Source organism: Anas platyrhynchos, chromosome 5 (genome assembly GCF_047663525.1).
Source record: "Anas platyrhynchos isolate ZD024472 breed Pekin duck chromosome 5, IASCAAS_PekinDuck_T2T, whole genome shotgun sequence".
In the NCBI taxonomy this organism is placed as follows: domain Eukaryota; kingdom Metazoa; phylum Chordata; class Aves; order Anseriformes; family Anatidae; genus Anas; species Anas platyrhynchos.
The window spans coordinates 10596474-10611722 of NC_092591.1; positions in this window are offsets into that span (position 1 = coordinate 10596474).

Sequence of the window (15249 nt, forward strand, 5' to 3'; positions counted from 1 at the left end):
TGAGGTGTCTGATGTACTCTTCAGACAGGACGCTGCAACCAGGCTCACTCAGTGCCCAGTGAAAAAAGGAGTGTGATTTTGCATAACTGAAACCATAAACTGGAAGTAGAGGAATGCATCTACACGGTTTGGACTGGGTAGATTTCTTAAATACAACTCATCAACATAAACGCTGGCACATTTTTATTAGTCCTTAATGAACATAAATGGTAGGAAAAACTAATGCTTAGGCAGAGACTAATGCTTAGGCAGGCGTGTTTTTTATTTTTTATTTTTTTTATTATTATTTTTTTTTCTTATAGTTGTTGCTGGCAGCAGAAATGAGAAGTCTGTGACTTCAGCCAACAAAGCCGTTTGTATGCGGCAGCCTATGCACACAGGACAGAAAGTCTCAGCTAAAAATTTCATCCAGCCTTTCTGTTTGACGTGCACTTGTGAAGTCGGTGTGCTGACGTGGGGGTTTCATCCTCCTGCTCCTGCCGGGTTAGCACATGGAGAAGGGCAGCGCTTCCAAGAACTGCTTTCCACCTTGTTTTGATGGTGGGTTAAGTAAATGCAGGCGATTTCAGGCTCTCCAGCTGTGTGATATGCCCCGGGGACACACCCAGGGCACCCGTCCAGCTCCTCGGTTGCTCTATCACCAGCAAACAGCTCCAAAACCACCACAGCTTGTGCCCTGCAGGGACCAGAGCAAATGCTGAGCAGCTGCACTAGGTGGCACTTTGTGGGCTGCTGGCTGCTGACCACTGCTATTACAAACAGTGCATGGAACAAATCCCCTCCACAGGGGGACAAGTTGATCATTTTTGCTCCCACTGCCCCCCATCTAGCTGCATCTTGCAGTTTCCTACCTAAGACTGCTGTCAGCTAGCTTACAGCTACTTGTCCTCCTGCCAGCTTTGTCCCCCAGAAGTGCTTCCTCCCCCCGATGTGTGTTTACACAGCAATCCTCCCCAGCGCTGTTTGTGCAGGGTTTGAGGTGTGTGCAGAGCCCCAGGCTCAGTGGCTGCTGCCTCGCAGGGCGTCTGGCTTGGGGCATGTTGGCACCAACACCTCTCTGCAGCCTTTCCTTGCAGACTTGAGTCCCTGCCCGGGCGGCACACAGAGCCTTGCAGGAGCTCTCCCTGCCCACATCTCCCTTCTGGCAGCTCCCTCTTGCTGTTCACCACCTTGGCTATTGGCTTCAAGCTTTGTAACCCCTCGGTTCAGGATGGGAAAGCAGATTTCGCCATCCTGAGCGGAGCCCTGCCAGCCCTGTGTTAGTTCCTCAATAAATAACTTCCTCACTGTTTGTCCAGAGGTCCTCGTGTGTTCTCGGAAAGTGCCTTATCTTTGCATGAATTCACTCCTGGCTGCTTTGCCTCCTGCCCATCTCTGTGAATTCAGGCATCATTGCATGTGTCAACCAGGGCACTTCAGTTAATGTTTTCATGAAAGCTGTCTTATCCAGCCTGCTGCAACACCGGCCTGGCTGCACGCTGCCACTCCTGGAAAGGGAACCCTGTCCCTCCTCTGCAGAAGGCTGGAAAACTGCCCATCCTCTCAGGAGATGCTGGACATAAGCTGTTAAGTGTGAGAGATGCAGGTGCTTTCCACAGGGGGATTGTTTGAAGAACAAACAAACCAGCCCGGCTGTGCGGAGACAGCTCGTGGGTGTTGTGTTTGCTGTATTTGGGTCAGAGACGAGTGATAAAAATAGGGCTGTACACGGCTTACTGGGCAGGCTATGCAGCACCCGTACATGTACCAGCACACAGCACTGGTCACTTTGCTCCCCTGGTTGATGCTGCATTCACTAAAAGCAGCTGGAAGTGGGCACTGACAGAGAGCCACTGCTCCTCTTGGTCCCACAAATGCCCTCTGCAACCTCACAGCTTTGGGTTCTCCTTTTCTATGCAAGGGCACTGTGCAAGCTGTAAGGGGGTAATCTGTGCCTCCAGCTGTGAGTCTGCACCTCGGCATGGCAGGTAAGGGAGACCGTGTGAATGGAGAGAGAGCAGAGCATCATCTGTGTGGTTGGGAAGGGGGGGAGATAGAGGACCCCTGGTGAATGTCAGGGAGAATGGCTTGGCTTCACCTCCGCTTGCTGTGCAGCTAGGTGAGGTTGGAAAGGAAAAACAGACTTCTGCATGGCTGAAATCTGAGCGCATTTACATTTCTGATGCCCTTATTGTGAGGAACAAATTACAGGAAATTGGTTCCTGTCCTCTGCTTTACACGTATTTAATCATTTGCAAATATAGCTGCTAATGAGTAGGTCGGATAAGGCTCCTGACCCTGCTTTGCCTCCTGTGCAAATGAAAGCCCTCGACCTGGGGGCAGGACTCCCTCCCAGCCCACTGATGAAGACTGAGGACAGGGGTGGCAGGATTCGTGCTTCTCACCCCCTTCTCACTGCCCCAGAATTGCAGAGCAAACCCTCACTGACCCCTTGCAGCCCGTGCCCTTGCTGGAGGGAAGCACAGAAGGGTGTGCTACCACTTGCCAAAGCTGCACAAATTGACCATGCCTCCTGCCTTTGCATGCTTTGTGCAGTCTGTCAGCTCAAGCATGGGCTCTTCCAAACTGAGGATTAGCAGGATGATTGCTGAAATAACGTGTGAGTTTGTTCTGTGGGTACATGGTGATGTTTCTGAACACCCCTGCAGCCGGTGCCTGCCTTGCAGGCTACCTCTGCCACCAATAGCTCCCGCACACATCTCCCTCGGCTTCCAGTTCACTTCCACCAGAGGCAGGGCTGTGCCTCCCAGAGGTGCCCTGCAGCCACCTGCAGGTGCTGGTGGCAAGAAATGATGTCAGTCCCACGGCCAGCCCTCACATGGTGGGTGCTTGCTTTGGCTTGCATAGTGTTTGGGCTGGCGGGTTCGCTCCCAATGCTGCTTTGATGTCATCGATCACGAGCCCTCGGTGAGTCTGTGTCTGAAGCAGCATGCCTCCAGAAATGCCAGGGCACACTGCAACAGGCGCGTCTCCTCCCTTCCTTTGCCTCCAGGGCCCCGCTGAAACCTCAAGATTTTTGAAGAACAAGGTGTCAGCTGGTGGCTGTGCTGGTCACGCTCTTCTCAGAGGGTGTCTGAAGGCACAGATGCATTGCCAAACGTTTCGGTGACCTTGGTGAGAGAGGATGGTGACCAGTGATACTATGACACATTTCCAGAGACCAATGTGTCCCAGTACTTCCTGAAGATTTTTGCTGGCTGAGAAAGCTCGTCCACTCAGTAGCCATTTAATTAATCTCTGAGTGTGACACACAGAACATCCATCTATTTTCATTGCCAGTAACTCTTCATGACGCAGGATGTCACGAGCTCGAATCCCAGCAGATATACATCCACATAATGAGGGAAAAATAATTCCCTCTGCTGCACGAATTGGTGGCAGAGACTCCGGCTTTTGCTATGCAGAAGTCACGCTGGAGCACTGCCACAGTCCCTCTGGACCTAGTGGTATGTGGCTCGTGTCTTGCAGGACAAGAATCATTGAAGCAGGGTCAGGAGGGTAGGCAGTGGGTGCTGTTAGCCCCGATCCCCTGATCCTTGGGGATCTTGATGGTGGGGACCCTGGCAGCAGTGGTTTGGGAGCAGCCCAGCCTGCCCTGCCTTCGGCACGTGCCTGACCACAGGCTATGTGCTGCGGGGTGGTTGCTCCTCTTGCACCATCTCACTGACATCTGTGAGCTCAGCCATCGTCCACCAGGGGACACTGAGTGTCCTTTCACACATGTCCCAGGGCCCATTTGCAGGCCCAGGGTTGTAGCAGTGGAAGAAGACCTCACAGGGCCCTACAGCACACAGCGTTTTAGTCTTAGCTGTGAAAGCAGGCGAATTTAAGGCGAAAATTTAGCACAAAAAAGGCTCTAAGTCAGGAGTTTTCCAATCAGAAATGATCAAGACAACACAGCTGAGATGCATTATGTGAAAATAATTGTATTCATAGGACTTGTGTCCAACTGTGTATTGGATGCAATGACAAAGTGGAAGCAGCTTTGGTAAACGTAACACTGATGTGAATAACACCTTATGAGAGACATTCATATTTTGTCCACCTCAACTGGGCTTTAGGAAAGCAACAGAAATAAGATGCCATGTGGGCAGAAGAAGGGGCTGTACAGGCCCAACAAGAGCTGCAGCGTGGCGCAGCCACGTGAACTGGCAGCTGCTCTTAATGAAGAAATTTTGCTTTTGGATGATGAAAAGGGGATATTTTCTTCTGTATGGGCAGGACAAAGGCTTTGTGGGAAAGCTAGTGTGATGGATAAGGAAAGCACCTACATTTACTGGGGATTTTCAATGTGGGTGTTAGAAAGGATGTTCTATACAGTCCCCTGACTTTGTTTTGTCAGCTATGCTTGAAATATTGTGTTTGCACAGAGGTCATGGTCTCTGGGAGTTTACAGTAATGCAGCGTGACACACACTTGTGTTGGTCAGCCTCATCTGGAGGAGCTTCTAAAAGGGTGATCTTGCTGGATGTGGCTGGACGACATCTGGGTGAATCAGTGACTTGTCAGCTCTAGGTTGGTGCAACCTTCCAGTGCAGAGAGAGGCATTGCTAAATTTATTGTCTGCTGGTCAGAGTGGAAGAGTGGGATGATGTTTCCCATCCATGAAAGGACACAAGACCTTGTCTGCATCACAGAATCAGAGAAAACTTAGGTTGGAAGGGACTGCTGGAAAGCATCTGGTCCAACCCCCTGCCCAAACCAGGGATAACTTTGAAGCTAGATCGAGATGCTCAGGGCATTTTCCTATTGGGTTTTCAATATCTCCAAGGATGGAGAGTCCACCATTTCTGGGTCTCTACTCCAAAGTCTCAGCACTGTCATTGTGAAATATTATTCTAATATATCAGCTTAGATATATCTCTTCATCTGATATGCCTTGCTTGTAATAATGCTTGCTCTTCTTTCTCTCTCCCTCTCTCTCTCTCTTTTTCTTTAAAGAGCATGAAGTTCCAGAAGGATTTGTGTTTTACCCCCAAGGATCCTTAAATAAAGTGAGATTGTGCTCGATATTGGTTTCCTACAAACAATGTTATAATGAATACTTATTCTGAATTCTTACCCACTTCATGTCCTAGTAGAGCAACAAGGGACATTGTTTTAAAAACTAAACGTAGTTATTACAAAATAATAATATTATTAATAATAACAATAACAATAACAATAATAATAATAATAATAATAATAATAATAATAATAGTCAGCTTCTTTCTAGATTCCTTCTGGGGAAGATAATACCATGGTCTGGTGTACGTAAGCATTGCCTGCAGTTTCTCTTAAGAAGCAGAGATATGCAGGTTCACAAACAATTATTTCAGTCATTCATATTTTATATTTGAGCAGCTTGAACAGCCTCTGCAGCAAAGACTAGCGGAGATTATGAAAGCCTGTTTTAGCTAAAAAGCTAAACTTCAGGCTGCATCATTTCTTAGTAGGTACTAATGCCTCCAATGCAGGTGGAAAAGCAGAGCTCCTCTACATGAAAACTGGGGACCAAACAGAATGAAATCCTGTTCCTACAGAAGTCAGTAGGAACTGTGCCCCTGTCTGGGGGGGTACCTGCTCCCCTGAGCACCACAGCCTGTCCCTCAAATACTCCCACTGAAATGCTGAGCCAGCCTACTTGATCCAACTGGTGATAGCTGGTAGGAACATAACACCAGAGATATTCCTTCCTGAGCAAATGAGCATTTGCAATTTAAGCAGAAGCTTTTTCTCATAGCTTAGGAAAACAGCGATGAGATCATTGCTACTACATTTTGAAGACAGCGGGTGAGCGAAAAGCAAAGCTTCGCCATCAGGTGGCACTCTGAGCATGCTGTTCAGCTGGGGTGTCACTCAAAATGTTCCTAGGCTGGAGGAAATTCCTTCAATTCAGTAATATGACATAAACTTCATGAGCTGTGATTCATTTCAGGTTAACACCCTTTATTTATTTCTGCAAAATTAATCATCCAGCTATATTTGCTGCATTGTTTTCAAACACAGGAGTCCTAGGAATAGAAGTACAGCAACTCCTTGTTTTCATAATGTTTCTTTATCTAAACAGTTACTTGGCTTAATATTTTTGCCGAAGCAGACTAAATCCACTATTTGTTCTCTATAGTAAACTGGCATATCTTGGCATCTGTTCTGTTTGCTTCTGTCTTTGTTCTAATTCCTTACCATTGAGCTGATCTCAACATAGGAACCTGAGTTAATGGTCTCCATTTTTTTCCCCCTTATTAACCTTTTCAGCCGTTTAACTGTATTTGTGTATTTGCAGTCTCCTCTATTGTTCTGCATGAGGTTTCACTTGGGAAGAATTTCAGTTAAGACCTTTTTATTATTTATTTATTTATTTTATTTTTTTAAGGATTGTACTTCTAGACAAAACATAGAATATAAAAAGCCTTTCCTGTTAGTTCTCCCGATTTATTTATTAATTTATTTATTCATGCATTAGGGTGGCTTAGCTCTACATTACTGCTCCTGTAGAAAGAAATTGTAGTTAGGGTAATTGAAGGGTGAAATTAAAGGATTCATGGTTAGCACTGCAGAACAGCACTGCAGACTATAAAATTGCTGTTCTGTTTCTTGAAGCCAGAATTTCCTTACTGGTACGAGTGGGAGAGAGACCGTGCTTTCCAGTGCATCGGTAAGTACTGCTCAACTGCAGAAGAGAAGAGGGCTGAAGGATTTTTGCACAAAAGCCTCCCCTCCCTCCAGCGTATTTGTAAAACCTCTTTTTTAAAATCTTTTCAACCAAACGACCACTGAAACCAGTTTAAGTGCTCCAAATCCCAGCTCTCACCCCTGCATCCCCTGACCCTAATACTGAGTGTACTCCCTGCCATTCACCACTCCCCTCCCCAAAGCCCTTAACAATGTGGCGCTTGTTACGGGGAAAAGCATGAGCTCATCCTTTGTAATCATCCGACCGCATTAGCTGCCATTCCAAAGGAGGTTTTGTGGCAATTTATGAATACATTCAGACAAGCCAGTGCTGTATAAACTTTGGTCGAATCTTCAGGGAGTAAAACAGAGTGGATTAAGTCCTCATATCTGCTGTAAGAATAGGTTGTATGAATACAGGGAAGCCCTGGTTATTCAGATAATACAGTCATGTTTCAATCTAAATACAAGATCTCTTAGAGGCTCAGGGAAGCAATGCCCCAGCGTAGTCTTCAGGCACCCACACGGCCGGGTTACACAGATAATCCTCTGATCCTCTGACATTCAGGACTGGATGGAAACAAAGGTGAGAAAATGAGAAATGCAAATGAGTAATTCTGAAAGTGTGAAGGGAAGAGTGTGTTGAAGCCTAAGCCTGACAAAAATAGCAGCAAAACAACTGCATTTTAGGCAAATGAGTTATAATCACATGTAAATTGCATTTTTAATTGGGTTCACTGTAGCTTTCAATTTAGAGACCTGCTTGAACTCTCTATAGGTCCATAGTCTCCGTGGTCTCTATAGTCTCTGTGGTCTCTCTTCCACCTGTGGCACCGAAGAACAAAACCTTGCTAAAATACCTAATTTCCTAAGTCCTGAAAATCCGGCAACTGATGCCTTTTGTGCATTAACCACCCCAAAGGTCTTCAAAGATAAAGCACCAGTACTGTGCTGTAGTCACTCGCTATCAAGAACAGAATTAGATGGCTTGTATGAGTTTTCCCACTGCATACCTGGGTACAACAAAACAGTTGTATCTCCACCTCCATACCATCTTTTCATTACCTGGAACATTAAAGAACAGACCAAATTCTGAATTTTGAGCATTACATAGCCTACCTAAGTTACATAATCTAGTTAAGAAAAAAGTTCGGTGGTGAAGTTCTAGAAATCTTCACCGATTTGCTTGTGTGACCTCAGAGGAGTCATTTTTCTCCTCTATTCATCCATTTTCCCCAGCCATTACATATTACATCTTGTTGCATTCTTTTCTGAGGATTCACACCATGCTCCAGCAGGGACAAGGGAAGGAGTGCTGTAGCTTGTCCGGGATTTCCTGCACCTGACTTGCCTAGGTTGGCAGAGACAAGTAAATTGCATGCAGGCCATGATTTTCCCTCTTTGTAATTAGTCTTTTAAATTTCCCTGTAACCGAGATGAGCCTACAAAAAATGTCACGGATGCAAAGGTCTTCACACTTTTCTAATTTTAATTTCATAATGTGAGCCTGGCCTTGAATCTAAAAATTAGGAGCTCAGACTCTCCTCTTAGTGCTGTGAGGGCAGTAATCTCTTTACGTAACGTGGGGAAATGGCACCACTCTGCCAGACAGCAGAGAACTCAGTGGGGAGCGAGGCTTTCAGATCCTTATCTATTGTTTCCTATACTGGCTCATGTGAAGTCATTTTTCTATGGTTTCTCATTTTTAAATAGAATGTAATTCTGGTTTATTTATTTATTTATTTATTTCTCCCAGCCACACAGCTGTCTTTTATAATACTCACAGGTTACATTAAACCAGTGCACTAATTATCACTGCATCAAGAGAGAGCAGCATGAGAACTGCAGATAAAATGGGAAATAGAGCTACAGCAATAAGTACAGAAGATTAAACCTCACTCACGACCTTTTAAGACTTCTGGGTTAGCTCTGTGCTACACACTGTGATAAAGTGGAATTTCCTGGCTTTAACAGAGAGATACTCACATCTTTTTGTTCCAAAACATAAAACACTACTGCTTAAGTAAAAGGAAAATCATCCTCGTCATATGCCAGGCTGCTGAATGGTTTTTACTTCGCCCAATAACATGCACAAGTACATATTTGGCAGTCCTTTATGATAATTTGTATATTCTATTACTAACATGCAGTCAAGAACACCAAAATAATTTAACGTTGTAGTAGCCAGGAAAGTAAACAGCTACTTGTAGTATTACCAGCTTACAGGTGGCACAGAGCAACAGAAGGATAGAGGGATTTATGTGACTTGCCAGACATCAGGAAATGAAGCTTTGCCAGAGCCAAGAGATATCCTCTCTGTCTCATGTTTTAATCCCTAGTCTTTTTTCTTTCCATTAAGATAAAATATGTTACCCTAATCCACAATATCTATTTTATTTTATTTTTTTCAGGTAAGCCCTAAATCACTGGTATTCTCCAAAGGTTCTACTTAAAAAAGCAGTGTGTGATCAGCTAATGCCCATGAATATTTTAGCTAGTGTCATTATTTTTTCAGGGTGGTAAATGTTACAGGGAAGAGCTGAGAGCCAGCACCACTCTGCGTTTTGCTCCACTCAGGAATAGGACCATGGAGTCACGGTATTCAGGACAGGCTGCTCGTTAGCCCTCACTGTTTACTAAGCATCTCTTCGTGTACGAAGACTGATCCTCACAGTGTGTGTTTTTAAGCAGCTCACAACGCCTGCCTTGTGCAGAGAAATTCGCCATTCAGCTTTGCTGCTGCTGCTGCCCCCGGGTCGCCACACGAAGCCCTCCTGCACCCCCTCCATGTCACCAGCCACCGCTAGGTGATCTTCAAACACCTTCATTTGCCACCCCGTGTCTGAAAGGGAGACGTAAGCAGCCGACAAAATTTTCCACAGAGATGCTATTCATGAAAATATTCCGTGCGGCTCGGCGGAGCGCGAGCTGCAGTTTTGAGTTTCCTGGGAAGAAAGCCTATTAAGCAGCCTTTCTGGGGGGATTGCCATAGCAACCCTCACACAATGCCAGCGGCCCAGATTTGCTTCAGCCCCTTGTTTCTGAACTGACAGCAGTGATTTTAATGCTCCTTGAACCAAATCTTAGCATGCGGAGACCGCTTTAGAAAAATGCTTTTAATCAGGGCCAGTTGGTCTCTCTCCTTTATTCCCGAGAGGCGAGCAGGGATGCCTTTCAGCTCCGCATCCCCCTCTGCCCCCTCCAAGTCGCAGCTGGATAACGGCCACAAAGCAGTCCCAGGTCCTGTAATTTCAATATCATTCAGTGTTAGAAGACACCCTGGAAATGACACTCCGGTTTGCTTGCACGGGAGATTTTTTTACAGAGTTTTGCCACTTCAGGCTGGGAGGTTGGGAGCACGGCATGGAAATAGAAATGGAGCTGTCGCAGAAGCCCCCAGTGAAGTGAGAGCAGGACTGGGACTCGGGACAGCAGCACTCTGTAAAATGGAGCAGGCTCCTCTGTTCATTTTAAGCATCCCAAGGAGGCCAATATCTGAACGTTGCCAGCTCAGTAAGCTGTAGCAGGGTCCCCTGGTGACACTTGGTAGGGCATAATGCCACAGTCAGGGCTGCCTTGTGGTGCAAGCTGGTGACATGGGAGATGGGGGAGCGGAGCCAGCAGCTGAGGATGCAGCTCGGAGCCAGTCCCCTGCCTGGGTAAAGCCACTCGCCATCTGACCGCAGGCACTCCGCACCCCGGGTGCCCAGGGCTGCCAGCGAGCCAGCATATGGGCTGGCAGTTAGACACAGCTCATGACAGAAAAGGAATGAAAATCAACAGTGTCTGACAGCAGTGACCCAACAAGCAAGCAGTCCCAGTCCAGGGCTGGTATTAAGGTGCAGGGCTACCACAGCCCCCAGACATCCCTTTTTTCGTCTGTCCCCGTCCTCTGCCCTTGCCTCCTGCCTGCCCAAGGAGCTTCACATCTCATCGTCTGCAGGGCACAAGAGGGTGGCAGGTGAGGGCAGCCTGGGAACAGTCCCTGGGGGGACTAAGTCAAATAATTTGTTTGTCCCAAGGGCTTGAATTGACAAGGCCGGGCATTCAGTTCCAGCAGCATGGGGCCCCCGCACACCCCACCATGTGCACCTTCTGTGAGGGGATATAAATCAAAGCTGTACATGTCACACGTTCCTATTGCTTCATCATGTCTGCAAAGGGACAGACACCAGCCCCTCCTCACAACTGCATGCAGCTCTTCATATACGTTGGCAGCACTCCTCGGATGAGTTGCTGTTTGCTGTAAGCATCTGCCCCTCAGCAAGCATGCGGAGGGTAGTGCTTAATGCTTCTGTCTTAAAAATCTGTGCAAACATGAGGAACAGAGCTCCTGAGTCACTGCATCCAGCCTTGGGCTATGTCAGGTAAGCACGCTAGGTGCTCTAATTAATCCTCCTGGTAGTCCTCAGATGGAGGGATGAGCTGCCTGGGGAAGGCAGGGCTGAACCAAATGTCAGCCCAGGTCTGCAGCACCTCATCTCCTCCCTGTGCTGAGGCTGTGCTCATCAGTAAATATGAGCAAATACGGCTCAGACAGGAGCCCAGGAGCCCTCAGCATCCTTGAGAGGGCACCAGGCCTCCCTGCAGCTGACCTCCACTCTCTGCAGCCGCATCCTCCTGTGAGCCCTGCTCTGGCAGGGGCAGCAAGGGCCTGGGAGAAAAGAGCTCCCTAAAGCAGGGGCTGGCAGAGGCTGGCAGCAGAGGTGATGCAGCAGATTCTCCTGAGCTGTGAGTGCATTTATATCCCTACCCCATCTGCTCATGGAGAAAACCCTCTACTAATGCCATGGGCTGGAAGGAAGCCACTTTTGCGTTTATCTGCATTTCATGCAGCTGGTGGTTTCTGACAGCATCACCCAGGGCAGCAGCAGAGGTGGTGAAGGAGGGGAAGGGAGATTTCCCTCATGCATCCACCACTACTGTCCATCACAGCAAAGGGAGGAACTATAAACTCTACCTTATTATTTCTTAGAAGATAATAATAATAATAATAATAATAATAATAATAATAATAATAATAATAATAATAATAATAATAATAATAATAATAATAATAAATGCCCCATTGGGTTTTATCTAGCACAAATATAGCCTTTGTCCCATTCAGAAACACAACAGCCTGTGCAAAATGAGTGTTTACAGGATAATTTGTCACTGTGGGAAGCAGGCAGGGTCCCAGCCTGACCACTTGGGTTATCTCTGCGCTTGCACGGCACTCGAGGAGCCGCAGACAGCCCTGACTTCCCAGCTGGGCCATGCTGGTTGGTGAGGCTGCTCTACTGCCTTCCCTCAGCAGTTTGCAGAGACAAGAACAGAAGAAATATTTGTGTGTGTGAGGAAAAAAAAAATAAAAATCATGCATTTTGCTTGAGGACTGGTGGCATTTGTTTTACCATGCTATGCCTGCGAATGTTTGTAAACACGGTGGGAATTTACCATATTACAGCAGTGACTGGAATTTGTTGCTTTTTTAATGGCACGGATGCACAGGGGATGCTTTGTGGCTTTTTCTGTCTTTTAAAGGGCAGCCTTCTCACAGGCTTTCCAAGGGTGCTCTGCAGACAGTCCCCACTGAGCCTCCCGGCTGGTGGCTGGGGGCACGAGCTGCACGGCGCTGAGCCAAAATCCCCCTGCGCAGGCCTGAAGCTTCAGCACTGCAGGAAGGTCTGTGAGCACCATGGGGATAGCTGGGAGAGCATTTAAAGCCTGTGCTGAAACCCAAACCAGCTCTACTTTGTGGAGGTAGTAGATCCTGCTCAGAGGACAGCTCCAACAAGCAGGGTTTGGGTGTGTGGGTCTGTCTGTTTCTGTGCTGGATGTGCCGCAGTGCAGAAGACCTGTGGCCTCCTGGAGACATTTCTCTCCACCCAGTGACACACAAATACCCACTCACTCAAAAATACAAGCTTCTGCAGTGGCTATTTGCATGGCTTGTGCTGTGAAACAAACTGAGTCTGCAGCCCCATGGAGAGGCAAAGGCTTTTAAGAAGCAGGTTAGGAAGTTGAGTGTCTGCAGAGGGTCCACATGGCACCAGCAGGAGATGGGCAAAGAACCACAGCCTTCCTGCTGCCTCAAGGCTTATAATCCCTTGAAATCCCCAATCATCAGGCTGCCTGTCCACGTGCCCTGTTCCCCGGTATGCTGCTGCTTTCCTTCCTACCCCCAGGTGCTGCTGCACCTGCCCCCAAGGAACACATACCATGCTGTGTAAAAACACAAGACCAGCAATTCATCTTTACAGGTATATTGAAAAAGCTCCTGTGGAGGAAACGCGCCTGGTGCAGCACAGCCAAGGCACAAGCAAGTCTTCGGTCAGGGAATAAGGCACGAGACTGCCACAAACAGTGATGCACCTTCTTAAAGGCTGAAGCTCAGGTTTGGCAATGTTAAGGGACAGCAGGCTGGATGAAGCCTGTGTTCAAGCATTCCCAGGCTTCCTGTAGCTCAGAGTACATTCATTTCCTTAGGTGAATGATGTGAATGCTGGAAGATAATTAGTGAATAACAGCAATTTAGTGCAGGGACAGGAGCCCTCTGGAGGTGCCAAATCTGCCCTCTCCCTGGGGAGTTTTGGAGGCCTCTGTGGAGCCTGACATGGGAGGACTACAGTCTCCTGGTGAATGCCATCCCGGAGACCAACAGATATATTAAATCCATCTCCCCTGGGGCTTGGGGCTGGGCTACATCCCCTCACTGGTTCAGAATGGGGCCTGCCATAGCGGCTCACAGCTGGGCATCGTTTGTTCCTCCTCCCTTGGGCAGCCCCCGCCAGGATGTGGTGTGTCACAGCTGGGAGCAGGCCTGCCTCGGAGCCCTTCCCAAACCTCTCCCAAACCCCATTGCCTGACATCCTGATGGAGAAGGCACTGAGCTCATCCTCTGCTGGGAATACTGCTGGCAACTCATGTGCCATGTCTCCTCCGCCAGGCCCTTGTGCTCTCAAAACAGAAAACAGCAGAGGAACCATGGGGAAAATTATCCCAGAAATGTTAAAACGTTGAGTGGCTCCTTTCCCTAGGTCCAGTCATCCCAGATGGAGAACTGAGGACTAGTGCCAAGATGCCAATGAGCTGCTGGGCCCCTAGGACAACTGCAGCACGATATACCCTCAAAAATTCTCTTGTAACGGGTGTGAGGGCCTCTTTGTTGTAGAGGCTCACATTTTCATTGTGGAATAAAGTTTACGATGCTAGGAGCCTGACTCATCTGGGCGTGTAACAGTACAGTTTTTATGTGACTGAGTCTTCTGGCAAGAAGCAAACTTCAACCGCTTGCTTGACCCAACTCAACTGTACCTGGGATGGGGCTTGCCAGATAATCCTGGCGCTGCACTAATCCTCCATCGTAAAATCAAAGCTTCGCATGCAGCTCCCAGCCGCCTCTCATCTCCCAGATCTATGACACATATAAGCCCTGAGATTATTCATTTTATCTAATTTGCTTATGTACTTAAAAGGTGCCGTGCGTTTGCAATCTGATGGTCAGGTGGGCACTGGTTTTACATGTAGGTGGGGCCTCATTCCTCTTCTCACTTGGGGATTTTCTTTTACTGCTAAATCTGTCTCTACATATTTTACCATCCTCCTTCAAGCTGGCTGAGCCTAACTCCCCTTTTTGTTTGTTATGAATGCTGGAAAGTAGGCAGGAGGTCTGTCTGTGACTTCTTGTTGGCCCTTAAAGACTTCAAGTTTTCTGCCATGCTTTTTTTCTACTAACAAGGAGTAGCAAAGCCTTCCTAATGCCAACTGAGCTGGATGATTAATCCATGAATGCTTATAGAAAAGTGCTGGAAGATGGAACAGAAATATATATATTCCCTTATTTGAGACCTGCAGCATTCTGCCTGATTTCTCTGGTGGAGACACCCACAGCTCTCCCCTCCAGCCTCCCTCTGGGACACTGCCTGATCCAAGCATACTCTGCAATTTCTGCCCTGTTGGAACATGCTTCCAGAAAAAACCCCACATGAGTAATATCATGCTCCCAAAGCTCCCACTGACTGCCAGGATGCCCAGCTGCATGGGAAGGAAGCAAAAACTGTCCCATGAGGATCCTTTTGATGGTGGAGCCCTGTCTGCAGTGCGTTCGTCAGAACCTCTCCAGGCAGTGCAGTCTGATTTGCAGCGAGGCTTGGTTTGCCATTGGAGATGCGTGGTAATGAATTCCCTTTGGGTCAACTCCATCTACAGCAGAAAACAGACAGATGGGGCCTGAGGGAAGCATTTCCATAATGAAGCGGAGAGGCAGAGCACCTCTAAGGATGCAGGAGCTCCCGTGTATTAACAACGTTCTTAACTAGTGCTTTTGATAGTCTTTTCCCACTAGCTCCACTCCTCAGATGACCCTTCATTCAGTTTTGCTGCTTCTCATTTTAGAGAGCTCCGTGAGCTTTTTTACAGCCCCATTCATGGATTTTTATTGTATTTCAGTCCTTTATGAGCTCATTGGTTGATTTCTTGCAAATCCAACAGGGCTATTTATTAACTGTGCAGGCCAGCAGTTATCACATACACGAGATACCAGTTGGAAATGTTAAATTTAGCCTCTTCTATTAAACTCAGGGTGTTCTTTTCCCATCAGAGATGAACAGA